Source organism: Rhagoletis pomonella, unplaced genomic scaffold (genome assembly GCF_013731165.1).
Source record: "Rhagoletis pomonella isolate Grant_MI unplaced genomic scaffold, Rhpom_1.0 Rhpom_scaffold_00008, whole genome shotgun sequence".
Lineage (NCBI taxonomy): Eukaryota > Metazoa > Arthropoda > Insecta > Diptera > Tephritidae > Rhagoletis > Rhagoletis pomonella.
The window spans coordinates 3,504,302-3,515,722 of record NW_023458562.1 but is presented as its reverse complement, the minus strand read 5'-3'; the positions used below and the strand labels follow the sequence as shown (position 1 = coordinate 3,515,722).

At 34.4% G+C, this 11,421-nt stretch overlaps 1 protein-coding gene across 2 annotated transcripts in view; it reads right to left on the bottom strand.

Annotated features, from left to right (window-relative positions):
* The window catches only part of LOC118744116 (glycerol-3-phosphate dehydrogenase, mitochondrial), a 296,154-nt gene that overhangs the window by 14,048 nt on the left and 270,685 nt on the right, over positions 1 to 11,421 (bottom strand). The gene's annotated exons all lie outside the window — the stretch shown is intronic.

Below are 11,421 nucleotides of genomic sequence, written 5' to 3'. Positions count from 1 at the left end.
ACGCCAACGCCAACGCAACGCCAAAGTTCTATGTGGACGGGCCTTAACTTTCCAGCCGCTAACAATAAGCCCCACTGTACGGTAACTTAGTTGAGGGGGGAACTTAACGAAAGTTACTGTGCGGTGGGCTACATCCCTTTTCGTTTGTTAGCAATTTTTTCACTTCTTAGAAGACCGTCTGAAAGGAGATATCGCAGCTGTCACACATCGTTTGGTAAGCCAATTCTAGTGTATAAAAATATTCAAACGCACAGATAACTAGAAATAAAACGACCTTTGCTTTCACTGTACTAAAACCACTGTACCTTTTATTTATTCTTATTTTTCGTTACATTAACTTAACGCTGGTGCGCTCCATCTTTGTGCGACGCCACCTGCGTAAATATTGGTCCTTCGAGCCGGATATTTGCGGCTTATTTTACATCTACTAGACGACCAAATCGTCTAGGGGGGGCCGGTATGTTTAGGCGCGACTGCTAACACCAGGCGCCTAAATGCATGCTATGTACTGCTGCATGTGCAAAAATTTCCTTCATTAAATTAATGAAATTTATGTACATGCACTTCTCAACTGCCATGTAATAAAAGTTTCTTAAGTTATAATTTGATGGCAGTTCAAAGTATGCTCGGCCTAGTCTGGTGCATCCTCCGGACACTGCTTCCGGAGTCTTCTGCGGACTCTGCATGGCTTACAACCATTGGCCACAGTGCCTGCCCACTACTTTTTGGTCTAATAAATATTTTTTTATATACATACATACATGCAAACATACTGGTCTCCCCTCTTACTGAGTTATTCAAAGGGTATCTGGAGATATTTGTACAAAGGTGCCACGCATTCGAAATTATTTATAATTATTTATTCTAAGAAGGCACAAAGATTCACTAAAAAATGAAAGTTATAAGACATTTCAAATAAAGCAAACTACTATATGCTATACTATACATACTATATTATATACTATAGTTAGTTCGATGAGTTTATGAAATTTCTGCGAGTTAGATAAGGTGCAAATTATTTCAATAAAACTCAACATAATTGTTACTCTGTATAGTGCTTTTTTTAATATGTTAATTTGATTTGATTTGGGTTTTTAAATAGGTAGCAATCCTACGAAATGTAATTGAAAATTAAGCCCTTTCAAAGCCGTTTTGGATGATACCCTTAGTGTAGTAATTCATTGAAATTAATTAAATTAAATTTTTTGATAGGTGGCAAACCATCTCATGTTCCATATCAATATTGTTAAAATTAATTTAACCTATGATATACATTGAATTTAATTTTTAAGCAAGTGGCATCCCTGTTAAAAATAGTTTCAAACTATAACCTTATTCAACTTTTCAGTCTGACACCAATATTGCTATACATATTTCAGTTACCTAATTTCCTTGAATTAAAGTTGATTTTAATTTTTAATCAGATGGTAATCCTCCCACATGTTGTTTAGAAATAAAGCCTTTTCAAAAAACATCTCGATTGATACCCATATTGTAGTATTTATTTAACTTAATTGCAATTGATTTTTTAGCAGGTGGCAACCCTTTATATTCTAACCTAGATATAAACCTTCTCCGCGGCGATATGAATACGTAGGTATCAATGTTTCTACAATCGGACCTCGATACCATGGAGTGTATGTGTGTAATGGACAGCAGCAGAGAAGAATATAAAATACAACTGCGTAACCACCCAAATCCTCTGGGAAGTGGCCTGTGCAACACAACAAATCTAACATGCCTGCGAAGAAGAGATCTACCAGCCTTTTGTTGAGCGACGTTAAACCATCAGGGCTCAACCCCAGGGTTTGAGCTATATTATTGTAAATTAGACGTAAGAGTTTTAAACTTGTTGTTAGGCTTATTAGATGTAAAATAAGCAGATCCAAAAAACAAACTTCCAACCAAACTTATTTGTGTAGATCAGGGGCGTCTCTTGTAGAAAATTTTTAGGCTGTACCTTATTTTATTATATTTCTTAGAGTCGAGAGAATGAATTCAAATATTATGTTTGTGCTAATTACGATATTACTAAAAAAATTTCACTAGCAAGAATTTGCAGCTCTCCCGTGCTGTTACGCTCTCGATTCAGTGCTCTCTTCCAAATTTTTTGGATTATCATACACTTTTCTAGTAAAAATTTGCAGGTTCCAGTACAAATTAGTACTGACTATTGGTTTCTATACTAAGGTGACCAGAATTTTATAACATTCCAGGAGGACAAATTCTCCACATTGAAAACACAAAATTTTTTTTATATTTATTTTAACACATAAATAACGAATAAATAAACAATTCAAAGTTTCTCTAAACACAATTCAAATAAGTTAATAGTACACTCCGTTGCATAATTATAAGACCGCCACATATTAACAAATTTTGAATATTTATTTGTAACCCACTTAAAAAAGAAGTACATACATCAATTCGTCGGAATATGTTTTTTGGTATGTTACCGCATACATTCGACCACCTCCACCGATTTCGATAATTATTTTTCTATCGGGAAGGTAGTGTCTCACATGTGGTCCCATACTAATTTGGTTTGGATCCGATCATTGGATCATGAAAAAATTAACGGTACTCCTAAATTTTTATATGAGAATTGAAGTCGGTTGTGTTTTTTGCTTTTATTTGCAAAAGAAATTCCTTTCGTTCTTCGACTTTCGCCAAAGTTCGATTATAATTTTGTTTCAACGCTATACCTCGTTCAGCAATATATTAACATATTTTATACTTTCTATCGTCTCTAAGACAGCCAACTTCAGGCTAATTTTTTAGAGAATTTAATGCCCTACATGAATATGCCTTGAAAAACCTTTTTATAACTTTTTATACCTTTATAACTTTTCTTAACGGTTCAAAAGTTATAGCATTTTTAATGAAAACAAATTTTTGTTTTCTTTGCATAGAACATTTCAAATGCCGACCGGCAACTTTTAAAATTTAAATAAAAATCTTTCCAAATGGGAGAATTTCCTTCTCAGTAAATAGGTAATTTAATGCCATAAATTCGTCAGGTTAGTTATTTTGGATCACCCTAATATATATATACCAGAATTACTCGTTTACAGTAATAAGAATAAGTGGCAAATTTCCCGAAAACACCCTCAAAAAAAGTCTGGATCCGCCGCTGGGCCTGTTTTATTTTTGATTATGTACTTGGATGTGAAATAACACATTTTCTAAAAAAAATTTTAAGCATATTTGCGCTCCAATGCAACGAACATACTTGTTTTAAGCCATCTTACAAATGCTTTATGAAGATAAAAAGTCCACACACAAAAATATTACCACTGATGAAACTTATACATATCTGGCAAACAAAATGGCATATGGTAGACAATAATTTTCCCTGTGAAGACGCGTCGTTAGCTAGTCTTTCAGTGTTGTAAAAGGCCGTTCGCACCAAACGATTTCGCCTTCAACTCACGCAGGGTTGCACGAAGAAAAAATTGAATGGCCAAAAATATCAAAATATAAAAAAAATATCAAAATATTCGCCATAAAAAGGTGTTTGCATTGCATTCTACTTTTGGTTGAACGGCCTTTCAACTAATCGCTTTCAGCATTTAGCCATTCAACTTTTTTTTCGTTGAACGCAAAATCACCTCGTGCGAACACCTTTTGAAGGGTAATACGGCTTACCTACAACTAGGGTTGCCAGATTTTGAAACGGAGAAAGGAGTACATTTTCGATAGAAAAAAGCAGTACAAGACATAAAAAAGGAGTACAATTTTTTTTAAATTTTTTGTGCAATTAATTATTACAAATTACCATTAATTAGGTACAAACAAACAAAGATATCTTATAAACCTTTTTCAAAGCAATAATAAATGTTAATAAAATAATGTAAAAAAATATATTTTTAAAACAACCTTTCATTTAACTTGTACAATCAAAAGAATAAAATAAAGTATTGTAACAAACGATTTTTTAGCTAGAAAATTTTGTAAAAACTGCACTAAAATTAATAAAACAAAATAATTTAAGCTTTCTTTAAAGTTACTAAAAGCCAAATAGCGAAAGGAGTTACTCAAACTCGAATCAAAATTACTAACAATTTGTATTGATTTACTTCGGTTTTAAAAAAGTTTGTCGCGCGAATAGCGAACCGGCATTTACTTACATATCTTCATACATATCTTAATATGTACACATTATGTATGTATGCAGATATGTAAATGCGGATTCGCTTTTCGCGCGACAAACTTAAAAGCGAAGTGAATCAGTACAAATTGTTAGTAATTTTCATTAGAGTTTGAGTAACTGCTTTCACTATTTGGCTTTTAGTAACTTTAACGAAAGCTTAACTTATTTTATTTTATTAATTTTACTGCAGTTTTTACAAAATTTTCTTGCTAAAAAATTTTTATAACACTACTTTATTTTTTTCTTTTGATTGTACATGTTAAATAAAAGCTTGTTTAAAAAAATATTTCTTTTTCATTATTTTATTTTGAACTTTTAGTTTTATTTTATATAATCAGGACATTATATTTTTATTAAAGGCTGCCTCTTCATTTATAAGCATAGTACATTTAATATATGCTGCGTAAATCTTTTAGATCATCTGTCTATGCTGAGCAAAACACGTTGAGTTCAGGTAGAGAAAAAATTATATGATGGAAAAAAATGGCGGAAAGTTGGCATCTGTTGAATTGAGCGGAACTACTCAACTATGCGTTTCTAGCACAAACAGTCAACGGCTAGACAATATGAACGCGACCAATGTGTCAGAATTAGGAGAGTAATCAGAAACAAATCGGTGTCTTATTTAATTTAAGCATTCAGCTCAAGTACAAGCCACACACCCGGTAGGTGCTCTACAAGAATGATGTATTCTCTCAATCGTGGGTGCTCTACAGAAATTCGTATAGAAATATCACAAGGTTAGCAGCTGATTCATTCAAACTAATTTCCGGTATATTACCTTACCAAAGAATTCACAATAGAATCTATCATACCAGTGCCTAAAGCTGAAATTAGTCAAGAACGTAAACCTACCGGTACGTAAACCCGAGTCAGCTGACACGATCTGTCTTACCAAAGCGCCATGTAAATGAAAACTCAACACCGCAGAGTTTTTCTGTAGTTGTAGCCCGTAGCGCAGAAATCTGCGGAATTTAGATTTTTCCGTGTCAGCTGATTTCTCCTTCTTTAGATGGTTGCCACTTCGTCAGTTTTACAGATGGTAAGAAAGTTATAAGTTCCTATTCAAAATATGTTTAAAATATTGAAAATTTACTATTTAATAAGGTTTTTGTTGAAAACTAAGTAGTTTATATTTAGCTACAATCTATTATAGCACGAAAAATTGTAGGTGAAAGGGTAAGTTAATGAAAAGGCATTGAAGAGTGGCAACAGTGTAGTAAGCAACACTGAGGGCTCCAGTAATCGACAAAATTCTGCGTATACAGACTGCGTTTAAGTATACGTTCTGCGTTCTCGACTAATTTCAGCTTAAAGCTATATTACTTAGGCAAATTACGCTCTGCTATCACTAGCAGTACTGAAAACGCTGTAAAGCGGTTGTTAAGCGAAGATCACACGATTTGTACATTTGTACGGATTTGTACATTTTGGCAGACACAGAGTGGTGTTTTGAAATTTAAGTTCAGCTCAATAAAAGAATTTCCGAACAACACTCTCAAACTCTGTACCTGCCAAAATGTACAAATCGAGTGATCCCTCCTTAAGATGAAGACAAACATAGGAAACTGTGAAAACGTTTAATATAAGTGCATAGCATACATTTTGGTTTATGTTTGTTCTGTATGTGGAGATTTTTGCAAGTTATTTGGAAATTTATACACACTTATATAAGAAAACCATACCTGTTTTCAAACGAAGTAGTATTTATATCTATATTGCAAGGATATATAGCATTCTGTGGAAGCATATGTATGTAAGTTAACTATATATGAACAAACATATCGTCGATGTTTTTGCAAAACCGCCCATCGGCCAGTTGCAAAACTGCCTAAATCGTCATTGTGGCAAAAATTAGATTTGGTAGCCTAGAAATCCAGGTAACCAGTATTTTTTTTCATAAGAGTCGTAAAATAGTTATTAAAACAACAGATTTGTAATAATAATAGCTAGAGAAAATACCGCCTATCAAGGCAATGCCTTCAAAGAAAAACAGTTTTTTCGCTCTCCTGTAAAATTTTAGTGCCGTAAGATACATAGGCGGTTTTGCAAAAACATCGACGATATGTATATCCGTACATATGAAAATATGTGCGCCTTTAAGATGAATGCAAAGTAAATTGAAATTTTGTAACGTTTCTAGAGCACTTTTCTTTTTATGTCTTTAACACCAAATTATTTGATAAAAAATTTTTTTACGTAGAACACTGAAACCGAATCGCAAACGCACTACAGAGAGTTTCACGCTGTCAAACGACAAAAATTTATTAAGGGCCGTTCAATATCCGGTTAACACAAACTGGTGGTAAAATGTCGATAATGGCGTTTAACTGGGAGGTAGTGATAACTAGACATTGAAAAAACGGCCCTAAGGGTTATTTTCGCTATCTTTGGTTAACACTAACCTCCATTCAAACATCGTTATCGACGTCACCTACTTTCTGTTATATGCATAGCAGTAGCGCTCTATGAGCAAACAGCTTTTATAAAGATTTTATCTTGTTGCTTTAAATAGAAAAGTTCTTTAAATGTAAATTCTATCTTAAACTGAAGCATTTTCTCCTAAGCTAATCCTTTTCACCACTTCGTTTAGGTTATTAAATAAAAACAGTATTCAGAAGAAGCACATCGTACTAACTGAAATTTTTTCGCCTGTGGGTTATTAGAAGTATGTACACTTTTTAAATGCATGCATGTGCATTTTGTGTGCCCTTTATCGTATGTCGGTATTTCACTAACTCCCTGTGTGAGGAAACCAAATCATGTAATTCTTAAAAATGTTAATTTAAGAGTTTGGCCATGCTAAACACAGCTGAAGCTAATTTCCGGTATTTTTCTTACTAGCGCCTGAAACTATACGTATTATTTAAAAAATGTATAGCGTTTTAATGTTCTTTGACAAATTACGCTCTGTTAGCCATTATTTTTACTGTGTTTTGACCGCCTTTGTATCAAGACCCCTGGAACATCTAGGAAATTAATTAAATTTTATATTGCATTGTCATTGTGATTGGAACTATGCTGAAAATTTCAAGTCTCTAGCTTGTCGGGAAGTTAGTTTAAAGTCGATTGGAAATTCCCGCGGGATGACCAAGTTAAATAAAAGCTTGTAAAAAATAAATGGGTTGGCTTTCCAATAAGGGCGGTCGTTAAAGTGATGGTGATCGAAGGGGAAGTGGGCGTGACACATCCAACCGAACTTTTTGGAGAGGGCATGCACATTGCCATTGACAAAAATATTACTCCCGACCACCTAGGCCCCCTACGGTTCCCTAGGGGCCCCTTAGAAAAATGGCCAAAAGTTACAATTTTCACATCCGCTTTTTGGCTTGAAAAAGGCTGAATATTCATTTGCACAGGACATTTTATATATCCTTGATAACAGAAGAGGTGCCTGCCCCTCTTCTCCGGCAACACGGAAAGGAGATTTCTACTTAGTAAGGGTTATAATTCCTAAGCGCGGCCGTAGGCCGCCTATGCCGAAAGGAGTCAAGTGCAAAAATACTGTGGACGCAAGTGAAAATTGTGATTTTTGGCGATTTTTCTAAGGGATACCTAGGGACCAATAGGGCGCCTAGGTGGTCGGGGGTTGCATTTTTGTCAATGGCGATTCATGCCCTCTCCGAAAGGGTGGTTGGAGGTGCCACGCCCACACCCCGTTCGCTCAGCGCCTCTTCAATGACCGCCCTTATAGGAAAGTTTGCCCCACTAAATTCTACAAAAGAATTAGAGACTCTTCCTGAATGGATGGCCATTTTTTTAAGCCTTATAATTAATTTAATATTTTTCTGATTTTTATACCCGAGCGCCCTGCACCTACCTGACTACGACCATGCTTACACCTTTGCACTATCACACTTAACTTTTCTTACTAAGTAGTGTTTGCCACAATATGAATGGCAAAGTACATAGCGTTAAATAATAACTGTCGCACAGGTTTTTTGAAAAATAAAAGGGTCCTTTATAGATTTTGCGAAAAAAAGTATTTTTTGTTAACTTTGTAAATATTTTACTTTAATTTTATTAATTAGTTTTAAAATTTTTATCCTTATTTGCATTTGCCAGCTTTGGGAGATAAGTACATGCGGGACGCACGTCTTTTTCAGGTGTACTTTTTTAGACTTTGTATAAAAAAAAGAAAAAAAACTGTATAGGGTTGGTCGAATGAATACCCTCCTAGTCACCAGTTCCGGGTCTTTTCGATTTTTGAGTATGAGGACTTATGTTGAACAAAAGACGGAGTATAAATAATATGGTTACAGACGATATGTAATAAAGTAACCGAGGAAGACTCCCGCTGGTAAACCCAAATGAAGGTTAAAATTTAAAAACTAATTAATAAAATGTAAGTAAAATCTGTGGAAAGTTAACAATAAACCACTTTTTTACTTGCGCTTTTCTCTCAAAGTGTTTACCGCCGGTAAACCCAAATAAAACTTAAAATTTAAAAACGGGTTAATAAAGTTTATGTAAAACCTGTGAATAATTAACAATAAACTACTTCTCGCAAAATCTATAAAGGTCCCTTTTATAAAAAAAAAACTTTGCAACAATTATTATTTTACACCCTGTATATGATAAAATATTAATAGCTGGAAAAAGGAGTACAAAAGAAGTACAAAACTAATAAAGGAGTACATTTCCAGATATTTTTATTTGGGAGTACAAGAGAGTACATTGCAATAAAAAGAAGTACGTTTACTTCCAAAAGCAGTACGTCTGGCAACCCTACCTACAACACCGGGAAATACTGTGTTCGATCCTCCAATTACGATAGCGAATTACCCCTTTCCCACGAGCACATTCTTAATTCAAATTGACAGTTCTCAATCTCTGTGTTTTGTTTTTTTTTCTTCGCTACAAAATTTAAGCAAAATGTAAGTAATTGCTTTTCGTACCTATAAAAAGTGCCAGTTTTGATTTGTGAACTGGTTTCGATAAATGTCCGATAAAAATTAGAGACGGCAGCGATTTGTTCGTTATTCGCATGGTAATTGGATCTGAATTACCAACAAATGAGGTAATTCGCTCTCAAAATTTAGTATGGCGAATTGCGCAATTCCAAGTGTAATTGGAGTGCGAATTACGAATTAGAAAGCAAACTACGTAATTGGCGGGCAGTGGGAAAGCCGTATTAAATATTATTGATTAAAGCTAAAAGGCGTTAGTACTGTTCAACTTTCACAGGTGGTTAGTTGAATCAAAAGTTTTCATCATTTAACTGAATGTTGAACAATGTAACCTCCTTTTAAATATAATGATTAGGTTATGAAATAATAATATTCTGAACGAAATTTTTGGAAAATTTCATCACTGCTATAAAACTAGAAAAGGAGGACATTTTTACTCAAAAGGAGGACAGAGAAGGACAATATTTTTTGAGGAGGACAAATCACGTTTGAGGAGGACAATCCTCCTCAAAGGAGGACGGTTGGTCAGCTTATTCTATACAAACCTAATATGTATTGCAGGAAAAATTTCACGGCTGTGAACAGAATACTAACCTTAAACGTGTAATTATGTTACTAGCTCCATGTTGCCAACATGTTGCAAGCTTTTCACAGCGTAGAGTAGTACTCTGTCATGATACAAAAATAGGAGGTAGTTTCATTTGTTGACATTCGTTGTTGTTGCCGACCACATGACTTTTAACAAGTTTGTGACATTTAACTAAAATCATGCTACCAGATTCACTAGCAGCAACATTTTTGTTTCTTGAAAAAGGAAGAAAAAAAAACGTTTCAAGCTCGTCGAAAGGTTCGAAAAAAAGTTTTTGCTAATGCAGTTTGATGACAAATTTTTGACGCAAAATATTTTTAAAACTCTAAACGAGGTACCGTTATCCGTGGAAGAGAGAGGAGGTTGAGTTAAAATGATGCCCTGCAACTTATAACTTTTTGGATTCTCGGAATTTTCTGATAAATATGTGGCGCTGGTAAAAAATATATACGCATGCACATGAGATGAAAAGTACTGCAGTTTAATTTTCTAAAATTTTTTTTTATAGAAAGAGGCATAGTAAACGACAATTCGAGGACGGTTCGGTTATTTGTGAAGTGATTTTGGGTTATCGTGTCCAAACGTGTGACCCGAATCAACAAATTTTAACATATGCGGCTAGTCAAAGGATGAAGCTTTAGCCTAAAACAAAGATTTCGGTTTGAAATATGCATTTTTTTATAAATTTGGAGGTGGATTTTACCCAAAAATACTGTGGATTGTGAAAATGCTAATTTTACTCTATTTCGAAATGGGCCCCGAGTCCCTGTAGAAAGGCACGGAGGCGAAGGATGACTGTACTGCGCTATTTCTAACGACTGGAGTTTTAGGTGCCCCACTTCTTCCCCCTCCGCTCCCTCCAAAATATAATCCCATGCACAACATTAAATCCTCTGATGTATTGTTTGATTCCTGTCAATGTGGCAAGGCAGCTCATAATTTTGTACAATTTATGAAACTTCAAAAACTTATTTTTTGTAAAAAATTTTGAACTGAAACTACCTTCTTTTTGTATCATGGTACTCTGTACTTTGCTGAGGAAATGTGGAACTTCACACTTTTTTCCATATATCGTCGTCCCCAACGAAGATTAGCACATCTCAAATTACCGTGGAAGACCAGCACGTTTCACTATTCGCGTCGAAGACTAGCACGTTTCACTATTTGCGTGGAAGACTAGCACATTTCAGATTTTTTGCGTGGAAGAGTAGCACATTTCAGATTCTCGCGTAGAAGAGTAGCGAATTCATATAAAGTGGTACTAGCAGCCGTACAAAAACTAAACATACATGTATATTATAATTATTTCTCCTCGACTAAGCTGAGAGTTTAATGTTATGTATGGAGCTTTTCGATATTTTATTACAAATAGAATAAACGTTTATTTTCCTCCTACTCGTTTTGACGCATACTCGCGTCTTCCTCAGGGAATCTATTTATAAATACGAGAAACATATATGCACACTAGGGTGGTCCAAAAATGCATGTGAAAAGGTAAGGTAGGAATTTTTATGCTCTCACCCCCTAGGATTGTTCTAACCCGAAAAAATATACCCCTATTTTTTTATTTTGAAATCAAAAAATATTTAGAGGTCGCTAAAAGCGCCCAAAGTTTTCCATGTATTTTATATGGGGAAAAAAAACTTTTGGTAGAAATGGTATAGAATTCAAAAAAAACTAATATTTTTCTATCGGAAAACTCTTTTCATATGCAGGATTCCCAATAATAATAATAATAATAATAATAATAATAATAATAATAATAATAA